At 46.1% G+C, this 20,309-nt stretch overlaps 1 protein-coding gene and 1 long non-coding RNA gene across 12 annotated transcripts in view; one reads left to right on the forward strand and one right to left on the reverse strand.

The window, feature by feature from the left end:
- The window catches only part of LIMCH1 (LIM and calponin homology domains 1), a 692,462-nt gene that overhangs the window by 352,614 nt on the left and 319,539 nt on the right, over window positions 1-20,309 (reverse strand). The gene's annotated exons all lie outside the window — the stretch shown is intronic.
- Window positions 1,247-2,869, forward strand: LOC115084245. The gene is made up of 3 exons (XR_003854506.1): window positions 1,247-1,376; window positions 2,061-2,220; window positions 2,502-2,869. It is a non-coding gene; the product is annotated as an uncharacterized LOC115084245 (long non-coding RNA).

The raw sequence follows: 20,309 nt of genomic DNA on the forward strand, positions 1-20,309 counted from the left end.
TGGAGAGGTTGAGATGGGGGAAAGGAAGATTTCTTTCTGCCCTCTGCTGCAGAGATTCTGGTGGGCTAAAAATATTCCACCAACTAAGGAAAGGAGGATTTCCAATTGCTGCATGCTACCAAGGGGTTCCTGCCAGGTAGGTTTTTGCAGTGCCAGCAGAAAGGGGAGCCTCATGCTGTGTTAACCGTATGCTGCAAGGGGCCCTACAGCACTGCAAGCCTCTGTGAATATCAGTGCTGAGAAGTTAAGGGCAAAAGCTAGGATTTTCTTTCCCCCACTCAGCACCTACGCACAGGCGAGGCAGCAAACACTGCAACCAGTTACGAGTGATGGCTCCCCCACAGCCAAAATAAGAGTAGTCACTAAAGTTAGGCAGCTTTTGTTTATCCTGAACTGCCAAGCTCTGGTTTCTGTTCCCACGTGGTTACAGCTTAGCACACTGCTACAGCCAACTCTCCATTCATGCAACCCCAGCAAACTCATGTAAGTAAAGACTGCATTAAAACATTTACTTTACCAACTGCATTTTATTGCCTTTTCTATCATAGTCTTACTCACTCATTTCCTTATTGTTTTACCACCAATGTAAATAATGTGTTGCTTACCTTGTTCCCTGTTATAAAAAAGTAGAGAGTTTACTTCTCTCATAAAACAAATATGTGGTTATATAATGTATCACACTAGGAAAAAGTTTGCAAGAGTTAGGCAATCCAAGACAGTACCTAGTAAATTGCATTTTATTTTTTGGAACAGAGAGCCCTGGAGATATTTTTTCCTCTTCACTCCTGTTTAGTAAAGATTCTGCATTGTTATATGCATAACTTTTAGTATTTATTGTTATAGTGAACCTCCTCTTCTATTATCTAAAGTACCAGGGGGAGGGAAGTGTTACACACCCTAAAACAGAGGATGGGGCATTTATAAAGCAGAAAAGTATAAATATTTCACAAGAATGTCCACAAACTTATTCAATTGCCTCAAAGTATTTTAGTTTGTTGAATTAGCTTGGAAAATGCATTTTTAGCAAAGCATCTGAGGTAGATTTCTGCAAACTGCCAAAACTGCATGTTATGTCCTCTTACCTTGCTCTTTGTACAACCAAACCACTAATGATTTGCTGCTTCTTAGACCTCCCCAGCTCTTCCCAAAATGGCTGCTTCAATCTGTTATTGCATCATGGGATTTCATTGTGCCTCAGACCACATGAGTCTAAGAACCAATGGAACATGGGAAATGAATGGACCAATGAGAAAGCTGAAAAGATAGCTATTTGAAATCTGCCCTGGATTTTGGAGATGCAGTTAGGGTGAGACAGAAAGGGCATCTGATGTGCTGTGACTGCCCATATAGGCTTGTTCTCTGCAGGAATTTCCACAGTAAGTCCCCCAGTTAAACTGGGCAATAGGAGATATGTAGACAACTTGGAATAAGGCCAGCTGTAACTCACTAGAACTTGTGGTGCTTATGCTTTGTTGCATCCTGGTGACTGCTGTGTCTTACTCATAGCTATTGTCTGGCCACTGGAGTCTGTGATAGGAGTGCTAGTTGCTGTAGCCAATGTTTTCAAAGAATAAAGCAGAGGTGATCAACTACAGTCCTCAAGAAATACAAATGGGCCTGATTTTCAGGATATCCTCAAAGAATATGCATAACATATTTGCATGCACTGCCTCCATGATATGCAAATTTAGCTCTTGTATATTCATTGTGGATATCCTGAAAACCAGACCAGTTTTTGCCCTTGACCAGAGTTGACCATTCCTGGAATAAAAGCTTTTTGGAGTGGAGATCAGAATGGTATCTGGTTGCTTTTGGGAGTGTGAGGACACGTTTTAGACACATGCACAGGTGTGGCAGAGCTCCTATCCTTCCTGAGTTTATGCTGTACTAGAACCTTGTATTGTGAAAAATATTTAAAGCTGAAATATTAAAACTACCACAGACCTGCAAAAGGGATTTTGACACTACATTGCAAATGCTTGGCCCCTACTGTGAGAAGAGGAGTGCCAAAGGAAAAAACTTGTTTATGTGTTAAACATTGGGTTTACTGGCTTTTATAGGAAGTTTAGACATCTACAGAATTAGCAGTAACCTGGTTAACCAGGCATAGTGCAGAGGAAGACAGCAGCTGATTGTGGTGCGCCTATGGGAGTTGGCCAGCAACCAGGAAGCAAAAGGAAAAGCTGCACTATTGAGAGGAAACAAGGAGGAACAAAAAAAGTGAGTGCTGTGGTTGGATTATTATTATTTTTTTTTTGTCTGGGCTTTCTGAGGGGAGTGAGCAGAGAAAGGGGAGGGATGAGAAATGAAGGATGGGTTTGCCCTGGACTGGAAAGAAAAGTAGTGTGCAAGGAGGAGGTAGAGAGCAGTGTGGCCATGTAGAGAAAGGACTGAGATAAGCGAGAAAATAATTTCTGAGGTATTTTAGGAGAGGTTTCTAATTCACCCCTATCGCTGTAGAAGCACGGCTCAGAGGAAAGTGTCTCCTTTTGTGTTTACAGCCTGCTAAAAACACTGCTGACTGAGTCTTTGAGAGGGCTGGAGGGAGAAGATGGATTCAAGCCTGCTTCCCCACCAGAGACAGAGATGACTTACTAGCCTCAGCACTCCTTAATCGTTTATCAGCTACCTTTGTGTAATACAGCACGGGCCCCAATGGCTCATACAGTGACTGAAACAAACAAACAAGCATCTGTTGTCATCATAGATCTTACATGTTCTCCTCAATACATGTAAGATCTATGATGACAACAGATGCTTGTTTGTTAAAAGTTCCTTCCTGAGGCAGCCGGACTGGCGAAATACGGTCCGTGTTGGGGGATTTGCTGTGAAACTTTCGTTGTAATAAAAGGAGCAGCCGTTGTTTGAAAATAAAGACTATATGTGAATCAGACCAAAAGGTTTCTTCTGCACTTCTGTTTTTCATACTACTGTTGTCGAGTGCAGTCACGCTCCAGTATTTGCGAAGAAATGCAAATAGGCCATTGGGTACTGCTGGTTGTAATGGGGGGGGGGGGGGGGCATCCATTGTATCTAGACTGCTGTTGCTGTCTCTTACCACGCTACTGCTGGCTCCAGGCTCTCCTGAGGGAACCAACACCGCTCCCAATCTGCCACTAGGATCCACACCCTTAATTGGGTCTCAATCAATTGCTGGGGTCCATGCTACCCTGGGAGACCTGCCATCACCTCATGATCAACAACTGAAATCTACATCCTTTTGGAGCACCAACTCTGCCTCTACACAGCCAATGCCCTGAGGCTTTGTTCCTCAGTGGGAGGGGTTTCCATTGTTTGCAATTACAGATGATCTATGATCATAGCTTGCTTATTGCTCACCGATTATAGCTTAGTGACTCCAGCTTTCAGCTCAGCCAAGGGTAAGGATCTGGCATAGGAATCCCTGCCCAATCAGATAGGTTCACTGGTGATTGGGAGCTATCAGCAGATAAGGCTCCATGGATCCCTCCCTGGATCCTTCATAACTTCTCAAATGTAACCTAAATTCTCTTTTTCCTAGCGTATAGACAGATGGACTCAGGACCAGTGGGTTATGCTCCCCTGCCAGCAGACAGAGCAAGCTGACATCACAGTATATATAACCCTGCAGTGACCCCAGCCTTGCCAGTATTCTCCCTCTCCAGCAGATAGTGGATGTGCATCTCTCTATGGGGATTGCTATGAATTTTGGAAGGAGAATTTTAAATTGAGAAATGAAAGCCCCGCTCTCCTGCGGTGATACCTAAAGGTCCCCCGTCCCCCCCCCCCAGTTGAGAAATTCCTGAGATGATTTCTGTGGTCCCTTGGAAGTGTTCCTTGGTCTGGTAGCCAGTTCCCGGCGTGGACTTAGCTGCTTGTGCAGCTAAAAGGCAGAGAGTGCAGGAGGCTGAGCGCAGCGGTGATGGCAATTGTCCTTCCCCCCCGCAGCTGGAGACTGTCTCTGTACTCAGCCGGTACGTGCTGAGCTCTGGTAAGTTTAAAAAAACAAAACCAAAAAAACCCTGAAGTTTTAGTTATAGAGACAGGGGATTTTAGGCCTTCCTTTGGTCTCCGTGCATGGCACGCCATATCGACATTGTTCCCACTCTTGTTGGGGTTAAGGGAGCTGGGCAGCCTGGTAGGTTCAGCGGTCCCACTGGACTAGACCCGGGTTCAGGCTTTTCTCTATGCACCGCATGGTAGGCCGCAGTAGCATTTTCGCGCACTCCTGTGCATGTCTTACTGCCCTCTACAGGAGGTCGGTGTGCGCAGTGCATATAACTTTTTTGGAGTATGGTATTCAACTCTAACTAGCGGGCCGATACAGTAAAAAACGCTCTCCCGGCACGCGCACAGGCCACTTTCCTTTGTGCGCGATACAGTATATAAATTTATTTAAATTAGGCCCGGCGGTAAAAAGAGGCGCTAGGGACACTAGGGCGTCCCTAGTGCCTCTTTTTGGACAGGAGCGGCAGCTGTCAGCGAGTTTGACAGCCGATGCTCAATTTTGCCGGCGTCTGTTCTCAAGCCCGCTGACATCCACGGGTTTGGAAACCGGACACCGGCAAAATTGAGCGTGCGGTTTTCAACCCGCGGGCCTATTTCAAATTTTTTTTTTTTACTTTTTTAAACTTTCGGGACCTCCGACTTAATATCGCCATGATATTAAGTCGGCGGGTGCACAGAAAAGCAGTTTTTACTGCTTTTCTGTGCACTTTCCCGGTGCCTGGAGAAATTAGCTCCTACCTTTTGGGTAGGGGCTAATTTCTGAAAGTAAAATGTGCGGCTTGGCTGCACATTTTACTTTCTGAATTGCGCGCGAATACCTAATAGGGCCATCAACATGCATTTGCATGTTGCGGGTGCTATTAGGTTCGGGAGGGTTGGACGTGCGTTTTCGACGCGCTATTACCCCTTACTGAATAAGGGGTAAAGCTAGCGCGTCGAAAACGCACATCCAAATGCCGGCTAACAGTGCACTCCGTCGGAGCGCACTGTACTGTATTGGCCTGTAGGTGCATTAATTGGCATGTGTCTTGCCGCGCTTACTTCAGGGGTGTTTGCAATTTTTCAAACGCGAGCCCTTTAAACACACAGTTACCACCGCTCATGGCACCGGTAAATAAGAAGCCTAGCACATTTATCTTCCAACATGTCAGCGCTATTCGGATGTGCAGGGAGAGTTCTCTTCCTCGGTTTTTGCTAAGCCTGGATCTTCCCACTCTGATAGCCTGTTTCCAGCACTGGCTGCCAGTGTGCCACATCTTGATACTCCCTTGACTGGCTCTTCCGCAGGAGATGGCAGTTCAGTTGGGCCTGCTCTAGTACCTTCTGGGTTTGGTCTGGATCCGGCTGCTTTTTCATGGGTGGAGTTTTTTCAGAGTTTAAAAGCCTTTGTACAGCACAGTCCTCCACTTCACCCACTCCTGTCAAGTCGGACCCTCAGCTGGTGACCCCTCCCTCTTCCAATCCTATGGTTAAGTGCCGTGGTACGCCTCGGTTCGCCAGGTGGGGACCTGGATGGCACGAATGATGAGGCGGATCCTGATCCTTTGGAAGATGGGGAAATTCCTCCTGGTTTGGAGCAGTATCGAACCATGTTCCGGTTCTTTCATAAAAATGAACTACCGGCCCTGATTTCCCAGACTTTGAAGATGCTGGGGCAGAGTCTATGTCAGAGTCGAGGAAGAATCCCATTTTATTTCCTTATGTAAAGCTTCTTGCTTTTTTCCTGTTATAGAGACCATTCAAGAATTGATTGACCTGGAATGGGACACCCCAGAGGCAAGTTTCAAAGAGGGTCGGACATTGGAAGGCCTATACCCTCTATCCAGCTGTGAAGGAACGGTAGCGTTTTCCCAAAGTGGATGCACTTGTTTGCACTATCTCTAAATGGACGACTATCCCCATGGAGGGAAGAGTGGCCTTGAAGGATGTGTATGATAGGCGAATTGAGTCTATACTTGAGCAGGCCTTTGATGCAGTGGCTATGGCCTTGCAGATTACTTCATGTTGTGCTCTTTTGGCACATTCTCTCTTAGGAGGTGGATGATTCAGGGGTGCATTCCAGAGCAGTTATGGAACCCACAGCCACCTTTTTGGCAGATGCGAGCTGTAATTTGGTTTGTTCCTCGGCCAGAGGAGTAGCTTTGGTGGTAGCGGCCAAATGTCAGCTGAATCACCCTCAAAGGCTAATTTTACCAAAATGCTTTTTAAAGGCTCACTCTTGTTTGGAAGCGAGTTGGAAATGCTGGCCAGTAAGTGGGGTAAAGCTCCAGTTCCCCGGGTACTGGAGGATAAGAAGCAATTACAGCACTCCTTTGCTGCGGGGGTTATCTCAGAGGCTCGAAACATTTCCTTCCCTACAGGAATCCGACTTTTCAGAGGCCTTGGCCTTTTAGTAGGTCTCAGTCCTTTCATCCCCATTAGTCCAAGAGAGGAGCAAGCTCGGGCGGCAGCCGTCCCAAACTTCCCAATGAAGGTTTGCTGACCCACCTTTGGGAGGAGGAGATAGGGGGACGCCTATCTCCTTTAATCAGAGGTGGGTCGAGATCACGTCGGATCAGTGGGTCTTGGAAGTAATACGGGAAGGCTATGTGCTAGAATTTCACAGCATTCCTTGGGACATTTTTATGGTGTCTCCTTGTCACTCCCTGCAGAAGAAGCAAGCAGTGGAGTCTACGCTTCTGAGGCTACTGTGGCTGTTAGCTGTGGTTCCCATGCCTGCATTTCAGGAAAACGTGGGGCGCTATTCCATTAATTTTGTTGTGCTCAAGAAGGAAGGTTCCTTTCATCCCATCCTGGACCTCAAGAGTTTCAACTGCCATCTGTGGATGACTCATTTTCGAATGGAAACTTTGCACTCTGTGATAATGGAATCTCTGACCTCCTTGGATCTGTCTGAGGCTTACTTTCACATTCCCATCCATTTGGAACACCGTTTTCTGTGCTTTGTGGTGCTGGGTCGCCATTATCAGTTTTGGATGCTACTTTTTGATCTGGCCACCGCCAAAGAATATTTTTCAAGGTCATGATGGTCATTTCAGCAGCGTTGAGAAGAGATGAGATCCTGGTGCACCCATACTTGGATAACTGGCTGTTTTGAGCCAAGTCTTTGGAAGAAAGCAGCCAGGTGACCAACAGGGTGATCTCCCTGCTGCGGGAGCTCGGTTGGGTGGTGAAACTGCCAAGAGCAGTCTCAGACCTTCTCAGTCATTGGAGTATCTGGGAGTTCAATTTGGCACAAGGCTGGGCAAGGTCTTTCTGCTGGACGCACTGTACAAAAGTTGATGTCTCAGGTGCATCAGTTGGTGAACACTATTCATCCAACAGTGTGGAGCTATCTACAGGTGCTCGGTTTGATGGCAGCAACCCTGAAAGTGGTGCTGTGGGCGAGGACACATATGCGTCCTCTTCAGCACTCATTGCTGTCTCGTTGGAACCCACAGTCTCAGGACCATTTGGTTTGCTTCCACTTGCCGATGAAGATCTGTCACCTCCAGTGGTGGATACAGGAAGTTCATCTGAGGTGGGGAGTTTCCTTGTCCTCTCCAACACTGGTTGCTTCTCACAACAGGTGAGAGTCTCCAAGGTTGGGGAGCTCACTGTTGGGAAGTAATGGCCCAGGGGCATTGGATGGCTGAAGAGGCTCTCTGGCACATCAATTGCCTGGAAGCCCGGGCAGTCAGGTTGGCGTGCTTGCAGTTCAGTCACAGACTTCTGGGTCAGGTGGTCCGCGTCAATTGTCATAGAGGAATCAAGAACCAGCAAGTGTCACAGGAAATAGGCCAACTTATTGGATGGGCAGAAGGACAGATGAGCTCAGGAAAAGACAACGTAAGAGCAGACTTTCTCAGCAGGGAGAGTCTGGACCTCAGAGAATGGATGTTGTCCGCAGAGGCATTTCAGCTGATAGTGGATCGCTGGGGCCTTCTGTCCCTAGACCTGCTAGCGACTTCTCACAATGTGAAGGTTCCCCGCTTCTTCAGTCGCAAGAAAGATCAATGGTCCCTGGGCATCAATGCTCTCATACAGATCTGGCTGGAAGACAAGTTGCTTTATGCCTTTCCTCCGTGGCCCGTGCTGACCTGGGTATTTCACAGAACTGAGGTCCACAGGGGCTAGTACTCCTAGTGGCTCCAGATTGGGCCAGGCATCTCTGGTATGCAAACTTGCGGAGGCTCCTGGTGGAGGACCCTCTTTGTCTTAAGCCGTACATGGGTCAGTTATTCACCAGGATCCAGCTTGGTTCTGTCTTATGGTTTGGCCCTTGAGAGGGCTCACCTGTTGAAGTGTGGGTATTCTTTGCGGTAATTGCTACCTTGTTCTGCGCTCGGAAGTTCTCCACTTCTCTAGCGTATGTGTGGGTCTGACGAGTGTTTGAGGCCTGGTGTGAGAAGCATGGTGTTCTTCCTCGGTTGGTTAAGAACCCATTTATTTTGGAAATTTTGCAGGATGGGTTGACTAGAGGATTGGACCTTAATTCCTTAAAGGTTCAAGCTGCGGCTCATACGTGTTTCAGAGGTGCGGTGAAAGTTGTCTCCTTGTCGTCCCATCCTGATGTGACCTGTTTCTTTAAAAAGGGTAAAACAACCTTCGGTCTCACTTGTGGTTGCTGGTTCTGTTGTGGAGCCTTAAACTGATGCTGGATATTTTAGCGGGCCCTGCGTTTCAACCGCTGCACAATCTTTCCTTGAAGTTATTGACCCTGAAGACAGTGTTCCTGGTAGCTATGTGTTGTGTGCGTCTTGTTTCTGAGTTGCAGGCATTGTTTCCCGGGAGCTGTTCCTTCGGGTGACTCCCATGGCATTGCAGCTGCATACTGTTCCATCCTTCCTTCTTGCCTAAGGTGGTTTCGGAATTTCATCTGAATCAGTCCATTTTCTTGCTGTCTCTGGATAAGGTCAGGGACATGAAGGAGTATCGCCTTCTGCGCTCCTTGAATGTTAAGAAACTTGCTGTGCGCTATCTGGAGATTTCTGAGCCTTTTCGGAGGTCAGATCACCTGTTTTGTCCTTCATGATGGAAAGAAGCAGGGCAAACCAGCTTCTTGGGCTATGATAGCTCACTGGATTAAGGAGGTGGTCACGGCCACGTATATGGATGCTGAGAAGCTATTGCCTGTTCAGATTAAGGCTCCTTCCACTAGGGCTCAGGCAGTGTCAAGAACGGAGGTTCATTTGTTGTTTCCATCAAGATTTTCTGAGCTGAAACATGGTCTTCCTTTATATACCATTTCCAGGTTTTATCATCTGGATATGTAGGCCCAGGAGGACACAGCCTTTGCATATGCAGTGTTGACTGGATCACGGGCAGTCTCCCGCCCTGTTTGGGATTAACTTTGGTACATCCCACTAGTCCTGAGTCCTTCTGTCTACATGCTAGGAAATGGAGAAATTACTTACCTGATAATTTCATTTTCCTTAGTGTAGCTAGATGGACTCAGCTTTAGAGATGTGAATCGGGTGCCAGAATCTGTTTCGGTATCATGGACCCGCGGGAAATTCTGTTTCCCGTGGTCCAGATGTTTTGGGGGGGTTTTGGTTTTTTTTCCGGCTGTCCCAAGCCGAAAAAACCCCCCACTCCGACCCTTTAAATCTAATTATTTACAATCCCCCCCCCCCCCCAAAAAAAAAACTTTCCTAAAGTACCTGGTGGTCCATTGGGGGTCCCGGGAGTGATCTCCCGCTCTTGGGCCGTCAGCTGCCACTAATCAAAATGGCGCCGATGGCACTTTGCCCTTACCATGTGACAGGGGCTATCGGTGCCCTTGGCCAGCTCCTGTCACATGGTAGGTGCAATGGATGGCCCACGCCATCATCCTACAGAGTTTTACCTTCACGTCTTAAAGCCTGTAGTTTTTTTCTGCCCACCTACCAAGGGACTGGGATGGGACATCTTCTTTCCCACTGGGGGCTAGGAGAAAAGAAATCTCATTCCTCAGCAACACTGTAAGGAGTAATTTTGGTGGGATCTGAACCAGACAACTTTCACATTCCTCTGTGCATCATCATAAAATCTCCGCCTAAACTTTACCTGTCTCAATAGGGCCTTCTATATGGCTGATGAGTCCACATCCTCAGGGCCACCATTCACTAATATTGCCAGAGATAAATTAACCTCTTCATTTCTACACCAATTTTATTTATTTATTTATTTTTTAACATCGGTACATCCCGGTGGTGCCTCCAAACATTTATGTAATGGCCCCATCTCTAATTACGTTGCAGGGGTGGTTTGAGACCAAACTGGTGGAAGCGCACCCCCCCCCCCTTAGGTAGGTTCTATCGGTGCTTGTGTGTTTGGCGCCTGGTTGCCTTCACCTTCAGTAGAAGGTGTTTAGTGAATGGAATTTCCCTCTCTTCTCTCCAGGAAAACCCAAAAAATCAGATGAGATTATAAACAGGGCTGCCTGTATTTACAACTATATACAACTTTTATTAGACTGCACAACTATACACATTTCTACAAGATTATCAACCAGAACATTTAGCTACTTGGGGGTGTTATAGCCCCCAGAAACTACCACCATATAGAAAATAAAGAACTTCTGGTGCTCCCTTTGATCCAATATATAGTTATGCCCCCTCTACCCCCCTTATTTCCCTTCCCACTGTACCCAAAGTTTCACCCATGTGAAGAAATGCAATTGGATTAGTGAGTACTGCTGGTTATAGGGATGGGATCTGTTGGGTCCAGACTACTGTTGCCTTCTCCTTCAATCCTACTGCTGGATCCATGCCCTTCTGGGGGGGACCCAAAATTGCCTTCTAATCATCTGCTTGGATCCATGTCCTCCTGGGGAGGAGAACTACTCTACCTCTGCACAGCTAATGCCCTAATGCTTTGTTCCTTAGTGGGAAAGGTTTCTATTTCTTGCACTTACAGCTCAACTAGTACTCCTGGGGGAATTCTGCACAAAAAAACTTTAAAATTATGTGCACAAGAATTTTAAAATTCTGCAAAATTCTGTGATGTGTATTGTTTTTAAGCAATTTAATTTGAAATGCAATACAGAAAAGTTATTGCTCAAAGGGGCCTGCCCCTTAGCGCGCCCCTTGGAGTGCCCCAGGCCTCGGGCCTATACCTCTCGCAGTCAGCCATTACCTTGCCACCACTATGTGATAACTTGCTACGTGCGCCCTCAGCCCAACCGCGCCTGTGTAACCCCTAGACTGACTTTCTCTCCACAGAATTCTAGTAGCTTTATCCCTTACTCTGTACCATTGGTGAGCCCAGGGTCAGGACTTCACCCCCCCCCCCCCCCCCGGGTGATACTAGACGCGATCCAGCTCTGCCCTCAGAGTGCCAATTACCTCTCACCCCTCTGCTCTCTTCAGTCCAATCTCCAGCACTCACCTAATCTCCAGCATTTATCTAACCACTAGCACTCATCCAATCCGCATCAAACATCCAGCCATCCAGGTTCTAGCACTCATCCAGGTTCAAGCACTCATCCAATCAGCATCAACCATCCACCCAACCAGGTTCCAGCACTCATCCAATCCACATCAACCATCCAGCCATCCAGGTTCCAGCACTCATCCAATCTGCATCAAACATCCAGCCAACCAGGTTCCAGCACTCATCCAGGTTCCAGCACTTATCCAATCCGCATCAAACATCCAGCCAACCAGGTTCCAGCACTCATCCAGGTTCCAGCACTCGTTCAATCCTCATCAAACACCCAATCCAACCAGCCGCCAGCACTCTTCCTAAAAGTCTCCTACACTCTTCCAATCCATTCTCCAACACTCTCCCTTCCAGCCTCAAACACTCATCAAACCTCTCCAACCGGTGCTCATCAACCTCATCAACCTCTTCTCAGAAATTACGAATCAGTTCTCTAATAACCAGCTCACAGGTTACTGCAAGCTTCAATGCCTATTGGTCTCCCAATACCAATTCTCCATCAAAGGACCATTTTCACACGAAAACCTTCACTGATTTCCCGTCCATTTACCTACAAATCCCTCATCCCCATCATGATTTCCCCTCTTACACAGACTCTAGGCCTAGTTTTTTTCTCATTGATTTTATTCAACGCCCAATCTCTTACCAAGAAAACACTAATACTCAATGACCTTCTTCTGGACACAAATCCGGACCTCTGCGCCATAACTGAAACATGGCTTAAACATACGGACACCGCACTAATAAACCAACTTCCAACTCAAACCTACGATTTCTTCTCCATTCCCAGACAGAAAAAAAGGGGTGGGGGTATTCTCCTTGCAGCCAAAAAAGAGCTGAGACTTACACAATTCCCAATCTACTCTCCTACAAAAATTGAAGCCGGCATTTTCAAATCTGACCTTCTGCAAATCCTTCTAGTTTATGCCCCCCCCCCCCCCCCCCCCCAGGCCTTCTGGACTCAGACGCCTCACCCATTCTAGAATTAATAGTGACTCACTTAAATCTGGAGTCTCCAGCCATAATACTGGGAGATTTTAACTTACATGTTGATGACCCCATTCTCTCAACAAACTGCGAAACATTCCTAAACGCCATGACCACCATGGGATTCAAGCAGATAATCAACAAACCCACCCACAGAGCAGGTCACACATTGGATCTCATTTTTGTAAACTCAGGCATCTCACATTCAGCACCACCCGTATATGCAAACCAGTCCCCTGGTCAGACCACGTATTAATCTCTACCATATTTTCACTGGCACAATCGAGCAACAAACACGATCCTCATCCTCAATTTACCTACAGAAAACTTTGTTCATCCGATGAACTACACAAACACCTTGTCCTAGAACTCCCTCTCATAGACATCTCTACTCCCAACTTAGCCCTCCGCTCCTGGTCCAATATCACAGTATCGGCAGCAAACAAACTCTGTCCACTGGCAACAAAAAAACCAAAATACAACGCCTCCAAAAGACAACCCTGGTTTAACGAAGAACTTCAAAAACTCAAACACTCCCTTCGACAAAAAGAAAGTAAATGGCATAAAGCACCATCACCGACCTCCCTCTCTGCTTACAAACTCGCCCTCCACCTATACAAGAGCTCTACATTAAAAACAAAAAGGGACTTCTACGCTCACAAGATCCATCACCTTATCTTCGATTCAAAAGCCCTTTTTACCTACGTTTCAAATTTAACTCAAGTCAACTCACCAGATATTCCACTCAACCAAGCGCACGAAAAAGCAGAGGAGTTGGCCATCTTCTTCAGTAACAAAATTTCCAACCTGCAATCACAGCTGAAGTCTAATACCTTAGCGCCATCCAGCACATACCTCCATCCCTTCAAAGGCATTTCTCTACAATCCTTTGAACCCATCTCAACTTCAGAGACCCAATCAGTATTGAAGAAAATGAAACCTTCCTCACACCCATTTGACCATATTCCATCCAAACTACTGCTGCTAATACCAGATACAATCTCCAAAGCCCTGACTGACATTATCAATTGTTCTTTAGCCCAAGGAATCTATCCAGATGACCTGAAAATTGCCTCCATCAAACCACTCTTAAAAAAAAACCTAATTTAAATCCCAAAGATCCTTCCAACTTTCATCCAATCTCCAACCTCCCTTTCATAGCTAAGGTAATGGAAAAATTAGTTAACGCCAGATGATCAGACTACCTCGAAGACCACAAAATATTATTCCCTACCAATATGGCTTCCAAAAATCTTTAAGTACCGAATCACTTCTCATATCCCTGACAGATTACCTCATCATGGGCCTCGATAAAGGTCATGCCTACTTACTGATACTCCTCGACCTCTCGGTCGCCTTTGATACTGTTAATCACTCCCTCCTCCTAAATCAACTAGCGAACATTGGAATAACAGGCTCTGCACTGGCCTGGTTCAAATCATTCCTGGGGAACAGAGGATACAAGGTCAAAATACACAACAAAGAATCTCAGTATTATCCTTCCTCGCTAGGAGTTTTGCAGGGCTCCTCCCTTTCACCCACGCTCTTTAACATTTACCTCCTCCCTCCCCCTATGTCAACTATTAACCAAACTGAACCTCAAACACTTTTTATACGTGGATGATGTCCAGATCGTCATCCCCATCAAAGAATCCTTCTCAAAAACTATTGAATTCTGGGAAAATTGCCTTCTAAAAATTGACAACCTCCTCTCCAGTCTAAACCTAATCCTAAATTCTTCAAAAAGAGAACTCCTTCTAATTTCCCCCGAAAACAGTAACTTCTACTCAAATCCGCCAACCGGCTTTCAAACATCACAAGTAAGAGACCTAGGAGCTATCATTAATAAATTATTTTAGGTTTAGCCGGTTATCAATCAAACTACCAAGGACTGCTTTCATAAACTTCACGTCTTAAAAAGAATAAAACCACTTTTCCACTCCCACGACTACAGAACAGTCCTGCAATCAATAATCTTTTCTAAGTTAGATTATTGCAACTCCATTCTATTAGGTCTCCTGTCTTCTCACACTAAACCCCTTCAGATGGTTCAAAACATGGCAGCCAGAATATTAACAAACACAAGAAGAAGTGACCACATATCTCCTATCCTCAAAGACCTGCACTGGTTGCCAGTTCACTATAGAATCTTATATAAGTTCATTACCACCATCTACAAAGCTATCCATCAACTCTCTCCGCTTAACCTTCAAATCCCATTCAAAAAACATACCTCCGCCAGACCGATCAGAGAGTCCTACAGAGAATCACTACAGGTACCACCTTCCAAAACCTTTCAGCACATAACTTTCAGAGACAGGGCATTCTCCACGGCAGGACCTACACTATGGAACTCCATCCCACCAGATCTGAGACAGGAACCCTGCCTTCCAACATTTAGGAAAAGACTCAAAACCTGGTTATTTATGAAAGCCTTACCAGACGCCAACTGAACCGTAATTCACCTTCAAACGACTCTGATTACCCTAACAAGGTAATTAACAACTTTGCCAATTCCATAACCTTATAAACTCCTTTTAATTGGCAAGTTTGTTTTCACTGTTAAATTACTATAGCCTCTTCACCGTTCCAAGTTGTATTATATCCCTGTTTTATTGTAACTGCTACTTTTTCTTTTAGCACCTGTTAATGTTCTTATTATATCCCCTTTGTCACACCTTTTAATTGTAAACCGGCATGATGCGATTCCCTTCGCTAATGCCAGTATAGAAAAACTCTAAATAAATAAATAAAGATGCAGAGTTAAAATATTTTGAGCAGAATTCCCCTAGAAGTACACTGTAAGAGTGTCCCTTCTACCTCTCTCCCTACTACCCTGGCCAGACCTCTCTCACTCTGCCCTTTTAGGCTCCAACTCCTCCGTTCTCCACTATCTCTCCCCTCCATGCTCAAGTCATCCTTTCTGTTTCCATCCCCCAGCCCTCCACTCCCACAGTTTGACCCTTTTCTCATTCAGGCCCTCACACAGGCTTCCTCTGTCTCTCTCTCTCAAACACACACACACACACACACACCCTCACACAGGCTCCCTCTGTCCCACTCACACATGCCTTCACACAGGCTCCCTCTGTTCTCATACACACACCTTCACACAAGCTCCCTCTCTCTCTCTCTCTCGCACACACAAAAACTCCATCATGAAGGCTCCTTCACTTTCCTGCACATACACGCACCCTTTCTCTGTTGCACATGCACACACCCTCACACAGGCTTTCCCTCCCTCCTCTCTTGTACATTCACAATCCCTCACTCACACATACAGGATCCAAGTCTCTCACTCACGCTCATTTGTACACAGGCACTCGCACAAGCACACTGCCTCTCTCACACAGGATCACAAGCTTTCTTGCCTCTTATGCTGGGCCTCATTTTCTGCAGGGCCTGCTGATCTTCGCCACTCCGCTCGTGGCCAGCTGCCGCCTAGGGCCCTGTAAGTTTATTCCACCCCACCCCCCCCTGCCCAATGAACCCTCGTAAATGAAGATTGCCAGATGCAGCTCACAACCCAAACGGGGACCCCGCTACAATGGTTTAATGCAGTGATTCTCGACTTTTTTCCTGTCGGGTCATACCTGACAGACGTTTCTCACATGCGGGACCTGCTGAACACATGATCGTCATCGGGCTAAATGTAAACATATACTCTGCATCCATAGGAAGCTGCCCCCTCCTCCCCAGATCCCCAAACGATGGATGCAGAGGCGAGTTCCCCATACAACGCGCCATATAAAAAAGATATTGTGATTCTGGTGCTATCTCAGTAACAGAAACACAAACTCCCTTACTACCAGGCGCATTGTAAAATACAAAACCTAAAAAAAAAGCACACGTGTAGCATACCTGCCATACCATAGCAATACTAACTCCGAGAACTCAGACAGCATCAGTTCAATGGCGTGACGGCAATTTGAAGGTGTACGAAGATTAGTTTTATCCTCCAGCCCCTGACGCAGACACAATGCGTCGAAACACGGCCAGTGTCTGGCGAGTATGTTCTGGGTGTTTGAGCGAAATACACCGGTTGGAAAAGAATCAGCACGCTAGTGCATAAGATAAGTGTGGGCTATTAAGTATTATAATTGCTGTACTTTAATCCTTCCGATGGATGATGATAGTTGATAATGATATTTATTGAACCAGTTTTTCAGAAATATAAAAAAGGATTTTTTTAATTAAATGATTATATTTGCATTACATATAAAAATCCTATAAAAAAAAGCGATTAGTTGCCTATATATACAGCAAAACGGTATTTAGCTTGTGAAATGAGATTGAACCCAGAATGGTCATTCTCCAAAACAAGCAATACTGGACATTAGATTATCTGTTTAAGTTTACAGGTCCCTGTTTGTGTTGTTTTACTTCTCTTACATTGGCCAACAAACTCCCACTCAGGCTGATATGGAAAGCCATCTGCTGGCCCTGCGCCTCACCTCCCAGGACCTCACAACACACCTGTTGAGAACCGCTGGTTTAATGGGTATTATGTTATACACTGATATTCATGAAACTGCCTGCTAGAAGTATGAAACTCATTTCAGTATTCCCTTTTTTTTTTTAGAAATAAACAATCTCAAATTTCCATCTTCAGGCAAAAATCAAAGGAGCTATAGTATAATATCCTATACATACTGGACACACATGATCTGCTTAAGTTTTTCATCAGTTCTTAAATACTCCCTCTAGGCTACTTGAATTTATTTTATAATTCAGTATTTTCTTTTTGGCAGTGGTAATACATTGTTTCTTAATAGGCACTGTAGAAATACTGTGGTGGGAGGGAGAGGAGAACTGGCTGGAAAATAAAAGTCCTGCAAATGATCAAATGATTTCAGTCATAATATTTAATAATCCTTAGTGCCTTTTTCAGCAAAGATGTGCCAAGCCCATGGTGATGATGTTGTGGCTTTGTAGCACTTGAAATTGCAGCGAGACCACCAAGCTCTTCCCATTTTCAGGATTGGATCAGGTTCAAAACATGCTCCTGCTTTTAGCCTCCAGGAGCTCTGCAAGAATTAACCATTGTGACTACATAATTAAAACAAGAGCTGGGGAGCCCACTAAAGTCTTTATGAGCATATATGTAATTCCTGCATCAGTCTGATTATAGGCACAGGGGCTCCCTGGGAGGGCCATGGACCATGGCAGTCCCCAGACCTCCTGGTCCTTCCCACACTAGTGGGATGGCACAGACACATTTTGTCAAGGCCCTTGGGGGTTTCTCTCTTCTCTGGGGCTCTGCTGCAAACCAGTCCAGTCAAAAGTTAGACAAAAAAAACTACTGCACACAAAAGACTTTTCAAAAAATAAAATCTTTATTGGTCTCTGGCAGACAAACAAAATCTAAACAGTTCAAGAAATAAAATCTAAAACACAAGAACAAATATCTATCTCTAACAGTATCACAATGCTGCTGTTATAGGTAAGCGCTGCAGGACCTGCTGACAGTTTCTGGAATGCAATGCTCAGTCAGCTACCTGTAGTAAAAGAAACTTAATTTGAGACAGTGGTCATTTCACACTTGAAGGTTTTTAGTTCCTTCTCTGAGACACCAGTATCACCCCTGCAAGATACATTCGGGTCGATACAGTAAGGCCGCGGTAGAAACAGTGCGGCAGTGTCAGGCGCACCCTTCCTCCCCGCACGCACAGTTCTCTTCACTAAGTCCCCGATACTCTCTTCTAATTGCATGCAAATGCATGCCGCGGCTGTAAAGCGTTAGGGAAGGGTTATGCCCGCGCAACCCATTTTACTGTATAGGCGCTTAATACAGCGCCTATACAGTAACCTGGGTGCGCTGGTACCTGTCATTTCAAATGGCATTTCAAATGGCATTTGGAATGACAGGCACCAGGAAGTGTAAAAAACACGAAAAGTCTTTGTTGCTTCGTCGCTGTGTCTCTCCTCCTCCCGGAGCAGAGCGCAAAAGCAGCCTTGCTCCGGGAGGAGGTGAGGCACAGCGGCGAAGACAGATGGGAGAGGAGAAAAAGCAGAGCCGAGCAGAGGCAATAGCAGCAGTTCGGTAAGCCTGGCACCCTCCTTGATGTAGTACGTCCCGGATGCCCCCCCCCTCCCCAGCGCGCCCGCCACTACCCCTTTCATCAGCTGCATCCACTGCGACCCGGCAGTCCCGTGAGGCCTACAAAAAAAAAAAAAAATCCCCGGCTCCCGCGCCCCCGCACTGGCCCGCCGACTCTACCCCCCTCCTCCCGATCGGGCGGGTAGGCGGCGGCGAAAACCAAAGCAATTTTTTTTTTTTTCAAAAAGCGACATCACACAATGCATAAAATAATTTCTCCAGCCTTAAAGCGACTTACTTTTGGGATCTGTCAAGTAAGTCGCAAAAGTAACTTACTTTTCTGAAGCCATCACGATCGTAGCTCAAGACGAAGATGGCCGCCTGCACGGGGGAAAGCGTGCAATTGGCCGCTGAAGACGTGACGTCACATCTCGTGACGCCAAACGTCGTGACGTCACGTCTTCAGCTGCCAATTGCACGCTTTCCCCGTGCAGGCGGCCATCTTCGTCTTCGTCTTCGTCCGGAGGAGCTAAGATCGTGTTCCTGATGGCTTCAGAAAAGTAAGTTACTTTTGCGACTTACTTTTGGGATCTTGACAGATCCCAAAAGTAAGTCGGGACATGCCCATGAGGGGCATAATGGGTGGATGCAGCTGATGAAAGGGGTAGTGGCGGGCGCGCTGGGGAGGGGGGGGGGCATCTGGGACGTACTACATCAAGGAGGGTGCCAGGCTTATTGTTTTATTGTTTTTGAGTATCTTAAGCGGTGTCGATGGATTTGTTACTAGACTCACAGTCCTAACTCCTACTAGGGGGAGGCGGTAAACTAGCACGTTAAGGCCGCGGCAAAACAGCGGGTTCCTAAGGAGATAATATCACCGCCCGTTACAGTATCGGAGGGGAATAGCTAATTCCTTCATTATACAGCTTTTTCGTTCATTTACATGCTGGGTGCGGAAAGGGTTATGTGTCTATTTTACAAAGCACTAAGGACGCGTGAAACTGGAGACTGTATCGCTGGATGGCCTTACTCGTCTGTATTGTGCGCTCCCAGCACGTTACAGACGGGCAATCTTTAACTGAACGTTACTGTATCGACCTGATTGTTGGTTAGCCATAGGCCAGCCCTCTTTTCTAGCACCATGTACTACCTACTTCCCAACTGTACCTTTTTGCCTATTTAAATACCTAATGACAGGTTGTGGGCATTTCTGGATCTGGGTCCAGGTAAGCCTTTCCTCTTGGATCCCCATCTGGCTCTCTCCTACTCTGCCTCCTTGTTTGAAAAGCAGAGTTTTCTGGTTTAAGAGCTCCACTGTTGCCCCTGTAGTCTCTAATTAATTTCAGCTGTGTCTCCCAATTAGCACACTCTTCCCTGGCTGCTTGCTTGATCCTAATTCATTCTCTGCCAAGGATCTCAAAACTACATTTTTTTCAGCAGCCCTGTGCTTCTTGTTCCTTTTGACTTTCCAATCCACTAGCTAACTCTGGCTTACTTTTTTCTTTCCTTTTTTAGGTAATATTCCCCTGGACCTCTCATCAGAGCTCCTTCTGGCATCTCCCAGGTTGCTTCATCACAGTTGTATACCCTTAGCAGTTCAGCTCTATTGGAAGGAACCCTCCTATCAATCATTTTTGACAAACCTCAAGACTAGACTCCAAAAAAACCCCTCCTCCCTCTGATTCATGGAACCTTCTTATTCAGCGTCCAGTCGTGGGTTAGCCTGTGCGCTAGCCTGAGCTGACACGAGATTGCCCAGTTCTACTGTTTGTTTCCATTAATTGTCTCAGTCCTTTGCAAACATCTCAATCCTTCCCTCCTTCTTTCACTTTAAAACTTTATAGCTTTCAGAAGAAACATTCTAATAAAACCTGTGATAGTATCAGGCAAC

This window comes from Rhinatrema bivittatum, chromosome 1 (assembly GCF_901001135.1).
Source record: "Rhinatrema bivittatum chromosome 1, aRhiBiv1.1, whole genome shotgun sequence".
NCBI lineage: Eukaryota > Metazoa > Chordata > Amphibia > Gymnophiona > Rhinatrematidae > Rhinatrema > Rhinatrema bivittatum.